Here is a 22,532-nt window from a genome sequence, read left to right on the forward strand (position 1 = left end):
TTTTTAACAACATCAAAAAAAAATGTGAACAGATTTCTCTTTCCTGTTTATAATGGCAGCTGGATCTTTACTGCTCTGAGGCCACAGTAAGCACTGACTTCACATTTGAAGGTCCTACTCAGCATGAAACATCACCTAATTATATGATTTGTGTTGTATTTCATGTGGTTTCAAGGGAATGATATGGATAAAGGCAAATCTCAAGTCCTATGGCCAATAATGGGGTCTATTACCCTTGACCAAGCAGATATGTACTGACAATCCTGAGTAGTTACGAGCACTGTAGAGATGTTCATGGCAGCTTTGCTGCCTGAATCAAAGAAATCACAGCCATTGTGCATTTCTGAAAAGGCAGCAAGAAGTGCAAAGAAACTAATTTTTTTTTCCATTGGTGTATTTTTATGACCTTTGTTTGAAAGTGGCAAATGAGGAGATGTGGTTGTTAGCAGCTAGATGGAGTTCATTTGAACAGAGAAGGACATGTGAGCCATGTAACAGTTGAAAGCTGTCTTGGGCACAATGATCATGAAGTAATAGATTTCACAGTTGTTGGGGAAGTGAAAGGAGTGTGGGGTGGTCAGCAGAACTGCCCCCTTGGACTTCCAGCAGGGAGATACTGGCTTTTCTCAAAGACTGATCAACATAGTCCCTTTGGAGGCAATATTGAAGGGACAAAGAGTCCTGGAAGGCTGGGCATTCTTCAGGAAGGAAGTCCTAAAGGGGCAGGAACAGGTTGCTCCCAAGTACAAAAGATGAGTCAGTGGGGAAGAAGGCCAGCCTGCTGAGGCCACACCTCAAGTACTGGGTTCAGTTTTGGGGCCCTCCTTACAAGAAAAGCATTGAATTGCTGGAATGTGTTCAGAGATGGGCAGCAATGGTGGTGAAGGGTCTGGAGATCAGGTTTTACAATGAATGGCTGAGGGAACTGAGGTTCTTTAGTCTGGAGGAGGCTGAAGGGAGACCTTTTTGGTCTCTATCACTACCTGAAAGGAAGTTGCAGTGAGGTGGGTGTTGTTCTCTTCTCCCAAGTAACAAGGGGTAGGATGAGAGGAAGCAGCCTCAAGTTACACCAGGAGAAGTTTAGATTGGACATCAGAAGAAACTTTCTCTCTGAGAGGGTTCTCACACTGGAGCAGGCTCCCTGGAAAGATGGTTGGATCACCATCCCTGGAGGCAGTTAAAAGATGCAGAGATGTGGTGCTAAGGGACATGGGTTAGTGCCAGACTTGGTAGAGTTAGATAATAATTAGAATCAATGATCTTAAACATCTGTTTCAACTGATATAATTCCATAACTCTATGATTCTATAAAGCTGACAGTGAGCTGAGCTGGCAGGCTACACAGTGGTGCCAGTCATTTCCCTTCCTTTTCCCCAGATACTCATCTTTGAGGCTGTCTTGATGCAAGAGAAGTTTTTTACTGTGGAACTGGGCTATCAGCACAGCAGCCTTTCGTGATTCCCAAGGAGGGACTGACTTCATATATAACAAACTGGAGACCCACCCAGTGTTTCCAGCTGAATAGAGAAGCCACTGATAGTCCCCCTGACTGACAATGAGATCAGCCTAGTGTTGGCTGACAGAGAAATGAAAAATATTACTGAAAACACATCTAAAATCACATGTAGCCTGAGATCTGAAATGATATCCCATAGTTAAAATTGTAGAATAAATTATCCTATAGCTTTTGTGTTTTTGGTTTTGGTTTGGTTTTGTTTTTATTTGAATGAGATTTCCCCACTATGCTAATATGATGTAATTTTATTTTGCTTGGCAATAAGTAGATGGTCTTTAATATGTTAATGTTATTAATAATACTTGGCATACACCTAACTCCTTTCATCAGACTCTCAAGGCCCTTGGTAAATGAAAGCCTGAAATATTTCCCTGGACTGGCAGACATTAGCTCAGTGCTGCTCATAGATGCTGTGTGGGATCCAGGAACATAAACCCTGATCACTGATTCCCATAACTTATAGCTAGATTGCACATCAGATTATGTGTTCATGTAAAAAATGTTCTTTATTTCCCTGTATGCATAGTGGTGACTGTGTGATGGGTAACAGTTTACTGCTTATTTGGGACTGTAGTAAATAAATATCCTTCATCTGGCAAGAGAAGTGAGAATGGGTGAGGAGCTGAGAAGCAGGTACAATACTTTTAAAACCAGCATTATGACACTATTTTCTTGCATGAAAATCTTGCTCTGACTTTGAAACCAAATTGCCCATTCACTGCAGTAAACTCTACCTAGGTCTGCCGTTATCAAAACCTGTGACACATCTACATGCCCATCTATGGCTATATTTTGTGCAGGCTGGTGGCTGTAATCATGTGTCTTCCAGGACTTGTTGAAAATCAGCCAGTTGTCTCAACCTACTTCTAAAGGAGACCTTATTGCTCTCTACAGCTTCCTGAAAGGAGGTTGTAGACACGTGGGGGATGGACTCTGCTCCCAGTCAAGCAGTGAGAGAACTAGAGGACACAGTCTCAAGCTATGTCAGGGGAAGTTTAGGCTTGAGGTGAGGAGAAAGAGCAATTGGCCATTGGAATGTGCTGCCCAGGGAGGTGGTGGAGTCACCATCCCTGGAGATGTTAAAAAAAAAAAAAAGGATTGGATGTGGCACTTGGAGCCAAGGTTTAGTTGTCACTAGGTGTTAGGTATTGGGTAAGAGGTTGGATTTGATGATGCCTGAGGTCTTTTCCAACCTGGCTGATTCTGTGTGAAAAGTACAAGTGCCTACACTGAGTAAATAAATAGCAACGTAATTACAACTGCCGCGTGCATTTGCATTGCTGTCGTCACAGCACTTCCTCCCTAGGGCTTTGATGCAGGAGTTACTGAGCCAAATACCTGATCACACCCTCTGCAAATAGGTCAACACATGCACAGAAGGACTATGTGTTGATGTAGTTGAGGAATTAAATTTAGCTTCTGCATTTACACAGTGACATGACAATAGTTCAATTTTTTCCTAGGAGTTGGATCTGGTAAATTATGTATACTAATATCTAATTTAGAAAGAAGACTAGAGAGGTTGATGCCACAAAGTGGCCTCAAGATAGACATTGTATGTACCTAGAGTATAAATAAAATTGTATGGTTTTTAATGAAAACTTAAAAAGACATAACTATTTTAAACACTTGTTCTAGGAACTGGGGTACTTTCCATATAAACACCTTTATTTTTTCTTCCACCTGCATCACAGCCACAATGCCTTCAGTGTGATGTCCTCCAATAGCCAGCTCTATAAACTTGATGAACAGCTGCAGTGAAATGACATTTTAACATGTGTTTGACACATCATCTTCTGTATATCTTGTCAACTGAGAAGGAAAAATATCACAAACCTTTTGGTAATTCGGATGTGTATATTACAACCCTGTGTGTCCAGGGCTGCAATCAGTGCAGAACCAGTCAGGTGAGCTGACAGAGTTCAGACTGTAATTCGTGTCCACCAAATACTGATAACTGATTTAGGATAAGATGAATCACACCAAGAACTCCATTGACTTAACAGGCTAGCTCTGTGCTGACAGCAAATAGAAGGCAGGATGACTTGCATGTAGCAGGTGCTTGGATGCAGTCAGAAGCATTCCATCACTACAGTATGACTGGTACTCTTGGTCTTCAGGTCACTCTTTCTTGAATTACTGTTATTAAACATCAGCATTACTTTCCCAAATTATTAATAGTGAAAATATAGATATAAGACTCAAGGTTTTAGAGACTTAAATATATACTAACTGTTTAGAGTCATTGAAGTAAAGGCTTTTCAGTATTAAGGCTTATTGGAAATGTAAAATGATTTGCTCTTACAAATATTGCCCTTGCCTAAAAAAGACCTCTGAAAAGCCTGGCAGTTTATCTGTGCATCTGTCCTACCCTTTTATTAGTTGGACTATGACATTGAGAGGTTTGGGGACTGCATTACACCGGTCATCAATGAAACATAAGAGAGTGAGGATTACAGTTCCTCATTTTCAAAAGTTGCTTTTTTGAGGTTTCATCCAAGGTTTCTCTGTGTGGTCTATTTATTCACAAAACTTGAGGAGAGGTTGTGGGAAAGTGTCTCAAAGGGGAAAAAAATATAGTTAAAAAAATAAGAGTGCGTGATGGGGTCTGAAAATATCTCTTTTCCCTTATAGACAGCATTGTCATGTTCATCTTAAGAGCTGATCTCTCAAAGAACCCTCTGTGCTTGTGTCCCTGGTGTATATGGTGATCAGGACAGTCATCTGGCTTTGTTCCAGCAAGACTCTGCCTTGATGGAAACTACAAAAACACTGCTAGTCTTGCTTTTTCTTTTTGATTCTTTCATAAACAGGGATCTTTTCCCTTCCTCATATAAATGCAAAGTGATGTAACTGAAGAGACCTGAAGACAATTAAGAAAATGCAAAGTTAAACAAAAAGGTTGTATTGCTATTTACTTAGAGAAAAGGCCCAGTTCCAGACTTTGTTTCTGTGAGATGGTTATAAAATGCAGCTGATGCCTTAGTATTTTACAAGTCTTGTCTTTGTTTTCCTTTGACCCCAGTTAAAAACCCAGCTAGAGTTTTCATAGTCTTTTCACACAAATGCTTCTTATTAGCATGTACTTTTTTTTTTTTTATGTGAACTGTTTTCTTTTTATTTGAAATTAGAAGTGCAGTGTTTTGGCATAGACAGTCTTTCTAACCACTTCATTAAAATGAAAGCAAAGTTTCTGTGATGGGGTTATATTATTGTTCAAAGAAGGACTTTATGGGCCTTATTGGTGTCACAGCCCAGGAGAATCATGTATATAAATCTTCAACAATCAAACACCTATGAGACAAAACTCCCAGAGCACTGTGGTCTTTCTTAATAATGCCCATGCCTTACACAGATGTAATGAGATACTGCAGCATTTCCCCATTAGCAGGGGAGAAAATAATACCATCATTCACTGGAAAAAATGCAAAAATAAAGGCTTTGTTTTGTTAATTCTTGTCTGTAAAATTGCTGCAATGAGTGTAACAAGGTGGCCAGCTGTTGTTAATAAGGCTGCAGTGGTTAATGTAAAGCTAACAGTGAAATGTTAATGTGTGCTGTCATTCTTGCTCACCTTATCTGATGATTTTGACATTGTCTAGAAAAACAGGCAGAGGTAATTTACTTTCCAGTCTTGCCAATAATTATGTATGTGCAGCACAAAGGCTGAATGTCACCATCATTTCTCTATAGGCTTAGCCTGGGCCTGACCTGACTCAAGTGCATTGAGGCTGGCTGATTTTTAAAAATTATTTTAATGGGACCTGAGTGAGGTTTCTTGCTTAGGGAAAAGTCATGCAACGTATTAAAGTCTTATAGAGCTACTTCTGTAAGTCAGCTGGCATTAAAAACCCAGAAAGAGGTTTCTGGCATCTATCTTGGTGCCTACATGAAAGAAGCCATAACAAGTATTTCATATGCTAGGATAAGGTAAAAGTTAGGCAAGGATTTGGAAAATTATCATTTCATATCATAGCCCCACAACAAAGTTTTCATGGAATAGCAGGTGAAAGCCTTGCTTGACCAAAACATTATGAACATGTGCTTACATTTAAAGTATATTAATGGTTTTACTGACATCAGTGATGCATGTCTGCAATTTCAGCAGAAGGAAAGAAAGAGAAATACACAGTATTTGGTCTAGATATAACAAATATTTCAGTTCTTAGGGTTGGTAGCCACTGATAGTCTTAATATCTCAGGACAATAGTATGCTCCTGTGTATCCTGGTGGAAGAGAGGTTTTTCTGGCCCTCTTCAGACATGATGTGCCAGATAGGTCTCTTTGAAGTTTTTAGGCTTTTATGAAGTGTAGAATATTGCAAGTGTTTCTCCACTGCAAGACTGAACTAGTCATTACAAACAAGCTGAGAGACTAAATGAAAACAATGATTCATAAAAGGGCAAAACACACAAGCTCCTGCATTCAGATTACATGAAGTGCTGTGGAACAACCAGGAAAATTCACATTTATAACTGTATATTATTGTCTGTATGTGACTGAATAAGATACATGACCTACATCAAAGGTCCATAAACTTGCTACACTGCAGTTTTTGTCACTAGATGGCAGAAAAAGATGAGTTATCTTGTATGATTAAGGTAGTTTTCTAACATATGAATAGGATTAACGAAGTCTGAGTATTGTTGCTGACCGGAGACTACGCCAAACCTGCTTATTAAACTCTGCCTTGATATTGTCATATTTGACAGAAGAGTCTAATATCCTGTTGGTAACATGGGATTACAGTGCCCTCTTTTAAACCTGCTTTCCAGCTATGAACATTAAAGCTAAAACAAAACAATGCAGATCCTTTAATGTAAAGCATGGCAGAGAATAGAGGAAGCATATTTAATTACGATGTGTGGGAAAGCCCATTGCTTGTATTTACTTTGCTGGTTACTATTGACATTGGGGAACTGAAAGACCAGTGATTCTTTCTTTGCACATCCAGGCACCCCACTGAGTTCAATGGGAACATGAAGTGTGGAAGATTGGGGCTCTATCCAAAGCACCCTCAAGTCAAGGGGAGATTCCCATTGACTTCTCCAGGGTTGGGATTAATCCTAGCAAGGAGAGGTCCTTTGAACAATAATCATTCAGCACTGAGTATCTAGCACAGGGTGCTGGGGCTTTGCAAAGCACTAAACAAATAAATGGCACATTCCATTTCTCATTTGCCCCACGGTTGTACACATGTGCTGTACTTAGAAAAGAGCAGAACTTTCCCCTGGGAGGTCAACCACACAGATTGAGAAAGCCATGCTGGATAATCTCTGTTTATCCTTTACATCAAGAGAATTCAGTGGTAAAAGCTTCTTCACATGCTCAATGGACACAAGCATCCTGGTGATTTGCTTTATTTTATGCCCATCTCTGGACTTCTGGAGGTTTAATGTTTCACACCACTGTGCTACGGTCACTTCCTATTAGACTGCACAATACAGTAAAGCTTTGTCCTGACTGGCATGCATGCAAACCAGCATGTGGCATCATAATGTTGTCTGTCTTCAGGACTTCAAAGAGATGTAGTTTCCACATATCACTACATCTACGTAGCACCAAGGGGTCATGGTAGCACTCTTACTCCTTGGATTGGTTTATCTCATCTGGCTTCAGCTAGAAGCGCCATCCAGATTGCTTTCTTAGTTTAGCTCCTAAGAGGCCCTCATGCATGCTCAAAGCTCCTGGTTGGATGGCCAGATATGGTGGATACCCAGTTCTGTGGGTCAAAGAGCTGTAGAGAAAAAGGAAAGAGACATTCCTTGAAATATGAGATGCAACCAAAATACAGGAAGCTTGAATGGCACTGACTGACCAATGGCTGACCCTAATTAGGTTCACAACCAGCAAGAATCTGATGCACCTGGATATGTTTTCATTTTGTATTCAATAAATTGAGCTTTCCTAAAGCTCCTAATAAATGAGGAGTTTCACAATACCAATTAGCATATACTATGATATTTTTTTCTTTTACAATGGTACTTGTGACATTTGGGTTCAGGCTGCTACAAAACAAAAATCTTGCTTCTAATCTTTGACTAAAACAAGGATGAAACTTAGTACTTTAGTGAATGAGGTGAGCCTCAGGCTATGGAGTCCTACAGAAAGTTGCTGTTTGCCATTCACAATGCATGAACACACCCCGATGTTTTTTAGTATGGTACTGTGAAGAGGACTAAAAAGAAGTACTGAGTACATTCTTCTGAAAGCAAGCACAAGAAAGGGGTCATGAAGGGAATAAAAAGCATCCTTTAAACCAGAATTTAGCTTTTTTTGGGGGCCACAGTTAGGCAAATAAAAATTTCTGGTTGCATACCAAAGCGCTATAGCTTAATACTTCTTATTGCATTGTTGCTGTGTGGTTTAACATTTGTGATGATCAAGCAAATGAAATATAACAGCAGACAATTGTCAGGTCTTAGATGTGGGAAGGGCACAACAGAAGCTCACGGCTGGTGGTGAAGACCTGATTGATGCTGGGAATTCTGTAGTTCCTGTGAACCTTTACTGTTATTATGTTGGAATGTTGTAGGTATCTTTGAACTGATATTACAGCATCTCCCTGGAAATAGATAACTATTTCAGGGATTATAATTCCTGTGGTGCTTAAAACTAGCAAATACTAGTACAGAGAAAAATCAAGGCCTTACTATTACTTGCACCTGTTGTGTCCTTAAACACCAAAGCAGTTAAAAATGGACTCAGTTCAATCCCCTCTGTAGAGGCATTTCAGAAGTGAGGTTAGGAATATTACTCTGGCTCAGACAATTAGATATGCTGCCCAGAAATTAACATTGATGTAGTCCTACAAATATGAAGAAAGATTTGATAGGAATGCTTTTGCCTGCTGTGGGGAGGAAAAACGTAATTAATTTATCAAGGATGGCTACACTGTTCTCCTCTTGAGGAAAATCCAGCTGAAAGATCTGAATGCTGGCATGATAACTGTGAAACAAACACAACTTGAAAAACCTGTAGATTAATGTTGGAAATGGCAGTCACAAACCTCACAATCACCTTCTGATTTCAAGAAGCTCTTGGAGCTCACCTTTTCCAAGCAGAATTTGGCATACCTTACAAAGAATACACTTCAGGAAAACTTTTATTCCTCCTCCAAACCAGAGCCTCGCTTGTACTGTTCTTCCATTCTCCAAACACGTGCTAACTGTTTGTTGTGATGCTTGTAGGTGCCGGGCATGGGCCCGAGAGCAAAGGATAGACTGGTGAGATGACTTTGTTTAGGTGGCTGCATAAATGAACACCAAGTTTATGAAATGTGCTGTTGGGGGAAATGAGCACTGGATCAATGCAGACCAAAGAAGTGAGTCTTGGTAACTACATGGTCTACTAAGTAGTAATCCTTCTTTCTACGACAGATACAATTTTTTGTTCTGATTTCCCACCCACCCCCCCCCGACCTACCATCTCAGTGAGGCAGAGATATGTAACTGAGATAAAGATTTGAAGCCCTTTTTAATACATGCACTAGTGAAAAAAAATATATCTTGTTTTGTGTTTTTTTTTTTTTATTCCCATTTTCTTCTGTTATGTTCTTCCAGGGTGTTTGACGTTGGAGGACAGCTTTATCCTCTGAAACTGTAAGAGAACAAACACAGCTTTACTGCTCTCACTTAACACAGATGTTCAGAATTAGTTTGTTCTTATTGTCCTTAATTTCTATAGTGGATGCAAGGAGAGGGCACATTATATGCTTAGTGAGACACTGTTTAAAGGTTTTGCAACCTTCTTAGTCATATTCAAGCTGGTGTGTCCAAAGACCTGGAATCTTTGGTGGAAAGAATGGTTTCCTCTGCCAGTTCTCTTACAGAGCAATGCACACTTTGCCTCTCCAACTAGTTTGTGAAAGAGTAACTGTTATTCACACTAACACATTTCATAGACATGGTGTGATTCTACTCCTGCATGTTAGAAAGTCATGAAGTTAAAGGAGTGTTCTGCTTGTCTCTGGGCTATTATGCTTCTGGTAGTCAAATGCTGGCAAGTCAAAGTGATATCTTGTCTAAATAATTTATTGATTCAGAAAGCAGGAGGGAATTTCAGCACTAACTGCTCCAGAGGATGCAGAAATAATGAAAAGATCAGACTATAGTCATGACAGCCATTTAGTTAAATTGCTTTTGTTTTAAAACAAACTCCAGGAACTGAGACAGCTCAGAGCCAGACATAAGAAATAATATGTTTTGTAGACATTTCATGGTAGGACTGACTTGTGTCAGCTTCATAAGCTAAATAGGGTTGAGCCTAGTCTCTGTCTGCAGTGAGACCTCCCAAGAAATATATACACAACCAAAAGCTTTACTATTGATTTAGTAAATGGTTTTTTCTCACTGAATCCTAGTAGATCCCCAGCTCAGGCCTGGCAAGCTGTGATAGGGACATCTGCTCTGTGACAAAATCACAGAGTGCTTCTGGATGTATAAAGCTCTACAGTCCCTTTCTCATATTTCTTTGGCCCCATATTATCACAGGCAATTGTAGTCTCTTCACACTGACTCCTACTTCTCCTCCAGACTTATACTTTGAAGCTCTTATACCACCTCTCACTGTGTACAATCTCTTTTGCTGAGAAGTCAGTTTGTACCCAGCAAACCCAGGGTATACACTAATCCAGCAGGTCTGGATCATTTTATTTTCAAATTCAGATGTGCTCTGCCCTTTCATGGGTTTTTTTGCCCCATGGCTGAGACCTTTCCAAATACTTACACAGCTGATTATTTTTTCTGTTTCACATTCTTGCTTAGATCTTGTCATAAAGAATGAAACCATGAGTAGACTCGTGGTGGCTATCATACTGACTGATGTTAGTCATGGTTTCTTTACCCACTCTGAACTGTTTGTGTCCATCATCTGCCTTTAGGATAAACCTCTTAACACTTTAGACCAGGATCTTGTAGTTCTTTAATTGTGCTGGCAACAAGGCAGGACGATTCCTCATCCTTGAATTAGATATTGATGAGAATTAACAAACTGAATCAAATGAATCCAACCCCCAAACTGAATCAAATGAATCCAAACCCACAAGAATTGAAATGGCCTGTAAGAGCAGTAAGATATAAATGGCCCATATATCCATTTTTCTTAGGAATGAAAAGCAGTTCTTACAATCTGAGCAGAGAGCATCTTAAAGAGCTTCCAGTCCAAGAAAAGTGGAAAAAAGAAGCAGCTGTATATTTTCATAAAAGCAATTCTGATGCCTGCAATAGAAGTGTCTGTGCTTAACAACCTCTACTAGATATATGTTCCTGCTCGATTGATTTGTATATGTCTTAAAGATCTCTCTCTCTCTCTCTCGATATATATATATATATATGTATATAAACCCCCTCAGGTCTTGTAGCTTTCCTTCTCTTGCTTGCAGACAGTGACTATAATCTAAAGGCACACCTGAACTCCTACATTGAAGTGAATGCAAAGGGCTCTGATGTGAGAACTGTGTGGTGAGTGCTGTGTGCTGCAAAAAAACCTTTCTGAGAGGCAGGATACATTATCCAGGGCACATATTCTTCATTAAGTTGGCTGTAAAGCTTCCAGACTTTGGGTTTACATATGACCAACTTTGATCACTGTCAAAGTAGCTCATGTCTGTCTTCACCCACTGCCACATCAACATAGGTAATACACATACAGCATCCCTTTACACTCTGCTGCCAGTGGGGCATTTGCTTTTATGAATAATGGTATACAACACGTCCAATCTCTCTTTTCCATCAGTTCATGCTGCAGAGCTTGGAAATCAACCAGATCCTGCTCCATTGTCTGACTGAGGCCCCCTATATAAAAGGACTGCATTAGAAGAGGAACTCGCTGCAAGACCATGTTTTCTGGCTAATGGAAACCATCAAAGCGAAAAGGCTCGTAAGCTTATTTCTGTTGAAAAGAACAAATTGCTCTTAATGGTTTTCAGCTTTTGATCAACTTATGAGGCATTTTTCAAATTAACCCCGTATGGTGGGGATTGGGTGTGTAGACCTCTTGCTCTCTGGTGCGTTTTCTGAACACAGCAGGCATGGGACAGTCAGGAGTCACAGGTGGACAGCACTGAGACTTTCCAGATGTTTTTGAGTATATTGCCTCCTGAGAAATGAAGAAACAACATAAATTCACAGCTTAGCAGAGGATCATTAGAACAGCACCCACATATACTGGATACTCTATAAACACTTAGCATGGAAGAAAAGAATATAGTGCAAAGCTATTTCTGGTCCTTTGATGGCTCTGAAAAAGAGCATTAAACCTTCCCCCCCTCCCCTTTTAAAATTATTAATTAGAACACTTTTCTTTTGCCTGGCAGGTGAAAATCTTCAGAAAAAAAAATAATCTTATGGAAAAATGTACTGATTAACATCTTTCTGTAGAAGACTTTACTAAACTCATAAAGTAGAGAAAGTGCATTCTACAGAGGCATTATAACATGAACTACATATCACAGACAGAAGCCCATCTACTTTATCTAATAAGGAAATGTTTAATTTTCATTATTTCATGGAAGATGAGTGTAGTCTGTGTCTGAAATAAAACCTGTGTGTACTTGAATGCAACACAGGGAAACCGCTCACTCCCTAAAAGTCTCACCTACTTTTGCTGTACAGCATCTGTTGCTCTCAGATGTGTTTTGGAGACAAAGATTTTCCTACAAAATACCTGCTGAACAATGAATGCCATTTCTTCCTTGGAGTCACCTGTTTGCCAATTTGCTAGTGCTCAGTTGGAGATCACTCTCATCACACAGGAGTGTGATGTGTCATGGCTGAAATGCAAATCACAAGTTAGGAACAAGTTAGCAACAAGTCTTTCATACTGTCATTCAATCATGGTTCCAGGCCCTTTGAATAGCCCCCTCGTTCAAGTCTTGGGGGTATGTCCTAATTGCCTTTGCAGGAATTGCTGCACTGGGAATAGGAGACAATGTTGGATTGTAGCTATAATAGATTGTGAACTCCTTCACTCATACAGAGCCCTGTGTAGGGAAATGTGAGAAGTCAAGAGTGTACAAACCCCCTAGACCTAGGAGAAATAACTAGATGCATTTGTGCTTCCTCCATCGCTGTGTCTTAATTATTTATACAAATCTCCAGAGGGATCTCACTTAGGTATGCATGATTAGCCTAGCTTATTTCCAATAGCTATTTTTCATACTACATCAACACCTTATTATAACTTTTCCTTGTTTCAAGAATGTCTAGAATTCTGGCCTCAGATTCTCTCTCTCTCTTTTTTTTGTCCCCCTCCTCTAGTTTATATTCATTACTATTTTATAAAGATCTTATTCTTTCTGTGCATGTGTCTATAAAAGAGGGTTACTCTGCACTATTACAAACAGAACATGTGACAAAACAACCACAAGCATTTTAAGGAGTATCAGAACACTTATTAGGAATGATTATGTTGCACAATTTTAGGGAGACAATATAAACCACTGACATGGTCTCTCTGGAATCACAAAGATTCAAGGAAGAAGAAAACTAATTCCTTCTTAATAAGCAGAGCCATATGAGCATCTCATTTTCCAAGAAACAGAGCTTGTAACTGAGGAAGGTAAAATGCCTAAATTGTGCTGGATGGAAGAGGACTTTATTCCATGTTATTCCAAGAAATTAAGAGTGGGTTTTGTTTTTGTAAGGGGAAAACAAAGTTTTACCCACCAGATTTCAAGCAAGAACATGGCAGCCTGGTAGTCATTAACACCAGTGTTTATGGGCTAGATCATCCAGATATGGATCGTTACATGTTTTCTATATAATGTCTAAGCTAATATAATGCTTGAGTGCTAGCAATTACATGATAGGAAGAGATTTAGATTAGACAAATAGCTGGATATCCAGCTCTGAAGGGAGCTAACTGATGAATGAAGCTTATGAATCCCTGAAATTGTAATTAAAATGGATGCTTAATGCTGCACACAGCCTGTAAAGTCCAGTCAACTGTGCTGCACAGTTGTAATGGTTCCTCTGTCAGATCTCACTTTTTGCATGGTGCCAGTGCATAAAAGATTTCTTTCAAGTACTGTCACATTTACCTCTTAGTATGTATTGATCATTACCAAAGCATTGACAACTTTACTGAGGTTACTGATGTTGAAGTACAGGAAGCTCTGAAATATTAGGTTTGGAGAGCTGGAAGAGAAAGCGTGGACTGTGGTAGTGCAACAAGAACCTAATGAAGAGAAATGCATTGTGTATTCACAGTAAGCCTGGAAATGAAAGAGATAGCCCAAGAAAAGATGAAAGAAAAAGGGAGATGGTCTCTCTGGGAGTGAGAAAGAAATGGTGAGGTTATTGGTATGCCACCTCCATCCACAGATGATGTTTGGCTTAACCACTCCTTGTGTTTCCAGTGGGGCCAGCACTTCACCCCCCTGAGTAAATAGCACCATTTGTATAATGCCCTGGATTTTGTACAGTGGTGTACACAGGCAGACAGCACAGTGAGAGTACTGATTGAAAGAACAAAACAGCAGCAGGAACAGCTGCACCAGCTGCTCCAGAAGAGGTATACAAAAGACAACAGCTGTTTCTTCTTCTCCTGTGCTAGGTCTAGGCAGCCTAGGCTTTCAGAGAATGACTTCCTCACCACCTTAGGGCAGGAAAGAGATTTTTTTCTTTTTAAGAAAGGGTTAGCTAATGACAAACTTTAAACTTTCCGAAGATCATTCAGATGCATTCTTTCCCCAGTGATTTTCACTGGCACAGGTCATCAAGATGAGCCCTACTTTCCAAAGGGCTCTGAGCTTCATGTGACGAAACTTGTTGTAGTGTGCTGAAAACACAGAGTGGGTAGGAGAGAATGCAAGATTCATGAGGGACTCCTGGATAAGGTTTTCTCCTTGAGAGCAGGACAAGAGACAGCTGATGCTTATGAGGTTCAGCATGAATCTGTATTTACTATGTATTTTCTCCCTGGGATAAAAGTCTTATGGTCTGAATGTGGACTCAAGATACATCCAAATCCCTGGTCAAGTTCATATGAATTTTCACTTCATTATCAGTCAGCAATGTTCTTGGGTTCTGCAGATCTTAACTTGAAACATGCACCTTTTTCTTTGTGACTCAGTGCTTCAGCTGAGATGTCCTAGAAAGAAACAAAAGGTGTACACCTGTCCAGAGCTTCAACACATACAAGTTTGAAGTCCAGCAGTGCCATACCTTACACTGCTCAGGGAGAAAGATTTCAAGAAAGTTCTGTAGGTACTTTACTGAATTTTCTTTGTTCCTGCAATATAGATAATTGGGAGTGTTTCACAGCCAGCTAAATCTGTACCTATTCTTTCTTGCTTATATCAAATATTTTAAATTTACTTTAGGGTTTGTTTGTTTGTTTTACTATTATCTCCAATGCAATTAAACCACTCTTTTTCCCGTCTTGTTTTCTCATTGTTTCTCCCTATCTTTCCTACCATCCATGTGATCTGTCGGCATATCTCCTTGTTATTCTTACCCCTAAGGCTTCATTTTCACTAGAAGAAAAGAACGTATTTCTAAAGCAAGACAGAGGACTTAGTATACTAAGATGAGGTAAAATCTTAGGGAAGAAAGTTAAATTCTGATAGATGTTGGCAGACCTGATTAAAGTGTAAGGCAGCCTCAGGGCTTTCTTTGACCCACTAACCTCTGTGAAAGCTATCAACTACTTTGTCTTCATTAGGGCTAAGCACTGTGGTAGATAATTCATATTAAAAACATATCCTTTTTCCTAGGGAAGATGCAACCTTAACAGCTCTGACTTGCTGTTGATTTATAACTCCTTTGCCTTCAAAGATGGGAATTGCCATTATTATGCTTAGTGGGGATTAGGAACAAAATTATTAAACACAAACACTGTGCACGTTTCAAATAACTTGTATTTTCTGTGTTATTAATAGATCGAAGCAAGAGTTTGGATCAGAGCATAACTGAGGCCTTGGATTTTTGTTTCAGTCACTTCTGTGTCTCCAGTTTTTTTGTTTTGTTTGCATCTCAGTGGTAGATGTACAGCACATGCAGAGCAAAGTTCACATTAAATGGAGATTTTGGCCAAAAGAGTGAGGCAATCATGATCAGTCTAGTACTGTATTCATGTTTCTAATCATCGGGTCATAAGGGATCCAAATCCTTTAGAAATCTGTCTTCTTTATAGAATGCTTTTGGTTTTTTTGATGTTTAATGTCCTGGGAAGCCAATGTTTGCTACACTGAAAGACAGGAAAGAGATTTAACACACCAGAAAGCAATGGATTTTCGAGTATAAGTTTTAAATTAAAATAATTCTGACAAACTGTACTAAAGAATTCTTTGACCAGTTCTCAGGGCAGAAGTGGTGGGACATGGCATTGAACAAAGATAAGAAAAATGAGTGTAAACCATAACAAAATAAATCTTGACAAGGTCTGTGCTAGTGTTTGCATGAAAAGAGAAGTGTAACTCCGCTGAGTGAAGCAATGAAGTGGAGTATTTGCTTTGTCCCATAGACCAATAACCCAGAATAGTGACTAACCTGCTGAGTTGTGTGTGTTTAGGCTTGGAGCATGCCCCAGCCCTATGACAGCTTTTCTTTACTTGGTTTGGTCTTCAGAATCACTAATTAACTTGGCAAAAGCACAGAAGGACAAAACCCAGCTCCTTAACTCAGGGGCTCCTGACCTTGCTGGTGTGGTTTCTCTGAACAAGAAGATTTCTCCTTTTCCCCATTTCAGCAGCCAAACCTGGATAGTACTGGTTGCAATCAGCTGCATGGTTCATGTCTGATGCTGGAGACTGTATGCTCTAACAATCATTAGAGAGCAGTCCTCAAGTGACCTGCCAATTTCTAGCTTGTGGAGAGACTTTGTAACAACTGTTTCACTTCTCTGTGTATCAGCTGAAGGGGAAACTGGCTTCTGTTCAAAATTCTTTTGGTTGTGTCCTATAATGTGCAATTAAAACAAAGTGCCATTACATGTACTATCTCAGAGTAAGAAGGATTTTCAATAATTGAACCCTTCTTAAATAATGATTTTCAGCTTGTGCTTGAAAAATATCCTTCATTTCTTTCTTACTGTTTATAAGAGGGTAAAAACCTTCCTGTTCCCAAGCAGAGGAAAACAAACAAAACTTCCAGTGTGATTGATTGGAAAAACTCAATTAGCTGTCATGGCTATAATTACTACATAAACACAGTTCTGAGGTAGAGACCAAGTGTGCTGGAGACCCCTTCATGAGGCCTCAGTAAACCGCGGTAACCTTCAGAGTCAGCTCAGGGAGTGATAAATAGCAATGTGCTAATGTATGGGTGTCCTTCTGTGAGGTCTTCAGGACCTGTTACACAGTAGGGACTCCTTAGGAAGGGGCTTAATTCATTGCTCACAAAGTCACAAAAGGCAAAAATGGAAAGAAGTTTGCAACCATTGCTTCAATCAGTTCTCACTGCTTCCCTGAGAAAATTCGTTTCACTGCCTGACAATCAACTGATCCATGCACCGGTGAGATCACCAGCTAAAGGGTCAATATCCTTCATGATTTAGAAAGCCAGAAAGAGCCACAACATCTCCACATTGAACTCTGGAGTTCAAATATCACTCACTCTGAACAAAACCTGCTCTTTCTTTGTGCCTGGCCAGTATGACACTTTAATGTCAATATGCTTGAAGGACATTGGGAAGATCTGTAACAACAGTCTGTGTGAGCTGGTCATCATGTTTGCTTTGTGAATTGTCTTAGAATTCTGGCATCTTGGCTGGGTGTTGGTGTGTTGTATGGCCAGGTCAGGACAGTAGGGATGGAATGGTGTATGCCTTGACCCAGGATTTCTGGGAGTTAGGGTGGTGCAACTGGAGCCACAGGAACTGGGAGGCTCTCTCAGGAGCTTATGACTCTCCCAAGAACTAATGTAAAGATATTTTATATGAAGACAGTCTACACTACTCTTTATGACTGGTTCCTCACATCTTCCAGGGCTTTGCAACTTGAATTTCAAGCTATTATGGGTATGTTAAACAATAGGCTGTCATGGCACCAGTTTCCTCTCAGGATGGTCACTTCAGTCCCCATTTGGTTGAAACCAAACCATGTATTTATTTATTTTGTTTATGACACCCTGACTTATAATCAAATGTTGTGGTCCAAAGTGCAGACTTCCATCTCCTTCCCCTCCTACAGATACTTCTTGTGCTGCAGAATACCAGATGCCATATTTGGCAGATGGAAAATAACTCTTCATGTAAGTAGAGAAAAAAAATCATAGTAGTTGTGAGTTATTAACACAGGGAACTCACATCCCCTGGCAAATGCTGAGGGCAGGAGGGAATTAACAGCCTTTCCAGCTTTCATGCAGAACAAACAACTTGCATATCCAAAAGTCTGTCTGTGTCTTTACAGCTGTGTTAACTGGGCTAATAGCAGGTCTTTCTTTTCCTTGCAAACCCTGAGAACACAAGAGTGCTTTGGGTGACAGGGGGAATGAATATTTGTTTTTGCTGCATATTTAGTTTATTTTCACAATGGTCACTAGTTAAAGTAAACTGAAACAGGAAGGGCAGGGGAATTCCTCCTTCTTATTCCTTTTTTTTTTAACTCCAGCATGGGTCATGGTTTTTAACTTATTACAATTTTCTCTCATGAGGAATTTAATGCCAGACCTGAACAACCTGATTCTTCTTCCACTGACACTGGTAGAACTAATGCATTTGGGTGAGGTAGTGCCAGGGTTTAGTAGTCATGAGGTCTTGGGTGGCATGTTGGACTTGATGATCTTTGAGGTCTTTTCCAAACTTATTGAGTCTATGATTCCATGATTAGTAATAGACACTACTGTATGTTGAAAGAGAGTGTCTAGTAATTTCAGGTGTTTCCATTTCTCATACTCAATTTATAGCACTTAGAAGTGGGCAGCCTTTCAGTGGGCAGCAGCATATGTGCTACAGTCCCTTTTTCTGAAATCTGTACTTGAAGACTGACATTGAAAAATTGGAGAAGGTTCCTGTGAAGATTTGCAGGAAGTGAGGAATGGGATTCATGCTACAGGCAAAACTCAAGGATCTCCTTTCGGGCAGTGCATTGAAGAGAATGCCTCTGTATGACAACATAGAGAACATAAATTTGGTCCAAGAGCACTTAGGAATCAAGTCAAAAATCACTTGGAAAACTCACCAAGGTGAAATTTCCCTGATGTTTTAAAGAAGAACTAGAACAGTCCTATGTTTTTCTGTGGGATATGCACTAGTATATTCATGCCTATGGGACCTGAAGGAAATTGTGGAAGGTAGTTGATTACCTGAGAATGAAGTACAAGTTCCTACCTTTCTTATTCAGTTGAAACTGGCTTATTATTTTTTATCATTTCAAGATTAGAACTTGAAGAATCATACCCTGTTGAGTTAGAATTATAATTAAGTTTGAAACTAAGAGAAGTACTCCAGCACCTATGCTATGTTTTATTATTTACATAGGTACGAGTCTGTGAGTGCTTGTTCTGCTGAAGTGATAGTGCTGAGTGGAAAAACCACATGAAAGCACTAGGAGTGGTTTGTGACTTGGAGGAAAAAGTGCAATCAGCAATTTTCCAGGCTGGATTCCCCCAGTGGAATTGTTATTGTTGCAAACAAGCATTTATCCAAATCCAACTAAAACACCTTGGTGGTTGCAGAGGGTAAACAATTTTTTTATCACCCTCAGAAAAATGAATGTTATTTAAGTAACTATCTGTCATGGGGCAGCAGGAAGTAGAACAGAACTAAGTTAATTTTGCACAAATGCTCAGAATGAAGAACGTTGTGTGACTTTAGAATAGCATAGAATAGCATAGAATAGCATAGAATAGAATAGAATAGCATAGAACAGCATAGCATAGAATAGCATAGAATAGCATAGAATAGCATAGAATAGCATAGCATAGCATAGAATAGAATAGAATAGAATAGAATAGAATAGAATAGAATAGAATAGAATAGAATAGAATAGAATAGAATTAACCAGGTTGGAAAAGACCTTTGAGATCATCAAGTCCAACCTATCATCCAACACTATCTAATCAACTAAACCATGCCACCAAACGCCCCATCCAGTCTCTTCCTAAACACCTCCAGTGATGGTGACTCCACCATCCCCCTGGGCAGTCCATTCCAATGGCAAATCACTCTTTCCATGAAGAACTTCTTCCTAACATTCAGCCTAAACCTCCCCTGGTGCAGCTTAAGACTGTGTCCTCTTGTTCTGGTGCTGGTTGCCTGGGAGAAGAGACCAGCCCCCACCTGGCTACAACCTTCTTTCAGGTAGTTGTAGTCAGCAATAAGGTCTCCCCTGAGCCTCCTCTTCTCCAGGCTAAGCAACCCCAGGTCCCTCACCCTCTCCTCACAGGGCTGTGCTTGAGACCTCTGCCCAGCCTCATTGCCCTTCTCTGGACACAAGTATCTCAATAGCCTTTTTAAATTGAGGGACCCAGAACTGGACCCAGTACTCAAGGTGTGCCCTAACCAGTGCTGAGCTTCTAAGTACAGCAGGGAGGATTCACTAGATTCCTCATACTTGGCTAATAATAAAAACTACACATTTTTTGACTGGCAGGTGTCCTTGACCTTAGTCAGCCTTAATTTGTAAACATCCTTTCTACAGCTGTGTGAGCTTTGAAGTGTCCAGCTTCTCATCAGTATCCAAGAGTTAACTTCAGAGTTTTCTTCCACTCAACTCTGGGTTCCTTCAGGAGCCTGACAATGCCAGTCAAATTCTGTATTATTGATTTGACATCCTCATCATAGGACTTGTGCTACAAAAAGAAGGAATGATTATTCAGGGATTTCAGATTGTTAGAGTGTAGATGAGATAATGTAACATTTGTTGTAGCGTGTGCAGATGATTTCCAAATTGGAAATTCCTCCTACATTAAGGATGTCTGTGCAACTCTGCCCCATGATCTCCCTCTTCATGGCACTCTGTGAAGGATAATTCATGACTGCATCCTTTTTCATGCTTTTTAAACTCCAGAAAGCAGCACAGTGTACATCAAACTCTCCTTCTTTCTGTGAACCAATTTTATTCTCATGAGAATGTATTACAGCTGAGCCTGATGAAGAAGGTATATTCCATAAGTCAGCATCTGGATTGTTGGGAGAATACAGCATTAACTGTATTTGAGTTTGGGAGCAAAGAATACATGTTTTTCCCTCTGTAATGCAGGTGTTACATTGAGAGGGATATGTATCAAAGTCAGGAAGATGATAGATCTGTTTCTGCTGCATCAGCCTTTGATCTCTTGCTGCACTCTAACTGGATTTACCACATTTACCTTTACAGAAGTTTCCTCTTTCTTTCTCCTTACCTTCCCAGTTGCAGATCCGAAGATCTGGATTGTGATCTGGAAACCCCTGTCTGGGCTGATGCTGTCCCTGATTTCTGGCCTCTGATCCCAGGGCTGATTGATGTCTGTTGGGCTGCACGGGTCTGATTTGAATCCCAGTGTCACTCTGATGGAATTTATACAGGAATTCATGAGAAGGAAATTTTAGAGTGTGGGATCAGTTTTCAAAATGGATAAAGCAGTCTTAATTTTTCCCCAGATGTGTTATTTCAGGTTCTTCCATGCTAACTCAATGCATAAGAAATTTGTGCATACCCACATATCTCAAATGAGTTAAATCTGCAAAAAGCCTATAGATATGTATTTCTGTGCAGCAGGTCAAGTGTGAATCTAAATGATATAATGCATTTTTCATGATGAAGTTCATAAATAGATCTAAGAGGAAAAAATGTCTTGTGGGATTGTCTGGTATGTAGATGTGAAGTTGTAGTGGTCTGTTAAACATTTGAGATCAAAAATGTTTAAATTCTTTAATGCATTTCAGATGTAATGTCAGAAAATATAGAGAAGGATATTAACATAAAGAACTGAGAGATTTTTACAAGATACAGTAAAAGAAAGAAAAGCCATAGGCTGCAACAAAGTATGAAGGTTCACTCTTCAGTTCATGAAGTTCTGTGGGAAAATGAGTCTTTAAGTACAAAGAGCATGTATCTCTAAGCCATGTTCCAGAAAAGACATGCTTGTGTTTTAGTAATTCTGGCAGAAATCATGACATTGTCCCTGCTGGGCAAAGCAATATTTGTAACCTCTTCACACAGACCGTCCCTGGTGGTTCTGTTTTCCATGTTGCTCAGTTTGCACGAAATAGATTACACCAACATCATCCTTGTTTTTCTTTTTTTCCTTCTAGCAATCAGAGAGTGATTTTTCCCCCCCTTTTGTGATTCTCATTTCAATGAAAAGCAGTTACCAAATCAGACACTGAAATGTTTTCAAAATTTTCCATGAGCCTTAAAAGTAATCTCTGATAGTTAAGATGGTTCTCCACTGTGCTGTCTTTGATAAAACAGTATTCTCTTTCACGATATTCATCATTCAGCTGGGATGAATTTGGTTTTCACCTTCCCCTGAACAAGTACCACCAACGTTTTGTCTGTCCTGCAGCCCCATCTGCCCTTTGTTCTACAGAACTGGAAATTTGTAACCAGGTGAAGACCTGCTGGTATCAAGATTTTTCCAAGTGGATGCAACTTGTGTGTGTGTTTCATTCTGACTAATTTAATCTGCCTAAAAGTTTGTTATCCACTCTAAGTTTCTGCTACAGTCTGTGGAGACTGCAAGGCTCCTTTGGAGAATAATTTATGCCCTCATAAGGCAAATGTCTGAAATAAGCTGGATGCATCTCACCCTCACTGTATTTCTCTACATTGACTTGGTGTCATGTGCATCCAGAGATCTGGCTTTACCTGTGCATCTGCATTTAAATGACTAAAGTGAAGCCAGAAGGAAAACTGAGGGTCTGAAGACTAGACTACAGGCTTGCAACCCACAGGCACCATCATTTGCTCAGTCCGTGGTTAAATAGCAATCACAATATGTTTCATATACAGCTCTATGTTTGTTAAAGCACAATAAATACTTCTACCTATTTTAGCCACCTTCCAATCTGTGACTGTTCTCAAATGAGCTGAATACAAGCTGCTAGTAGTGTTTTGAGAGCCTGTCTCATAGGATCCCTGATCTGTTCT

Source organism: Dryobates pubescens, chromosome 14, assembly GCF_014839835.1.
Source record: "Dryobates pubescens isolate bDryPub1 chromosome 14, bDryPub1.pri, whole genome shotgun sequence".
In the NCBI taxonomy this organism is placed as follows: domain Eukaryota; kingdom Metazoa; phylum Chordata; class Aves; order Piciformes; family Picidae; genus Dryobates; species Dryobates pubescens.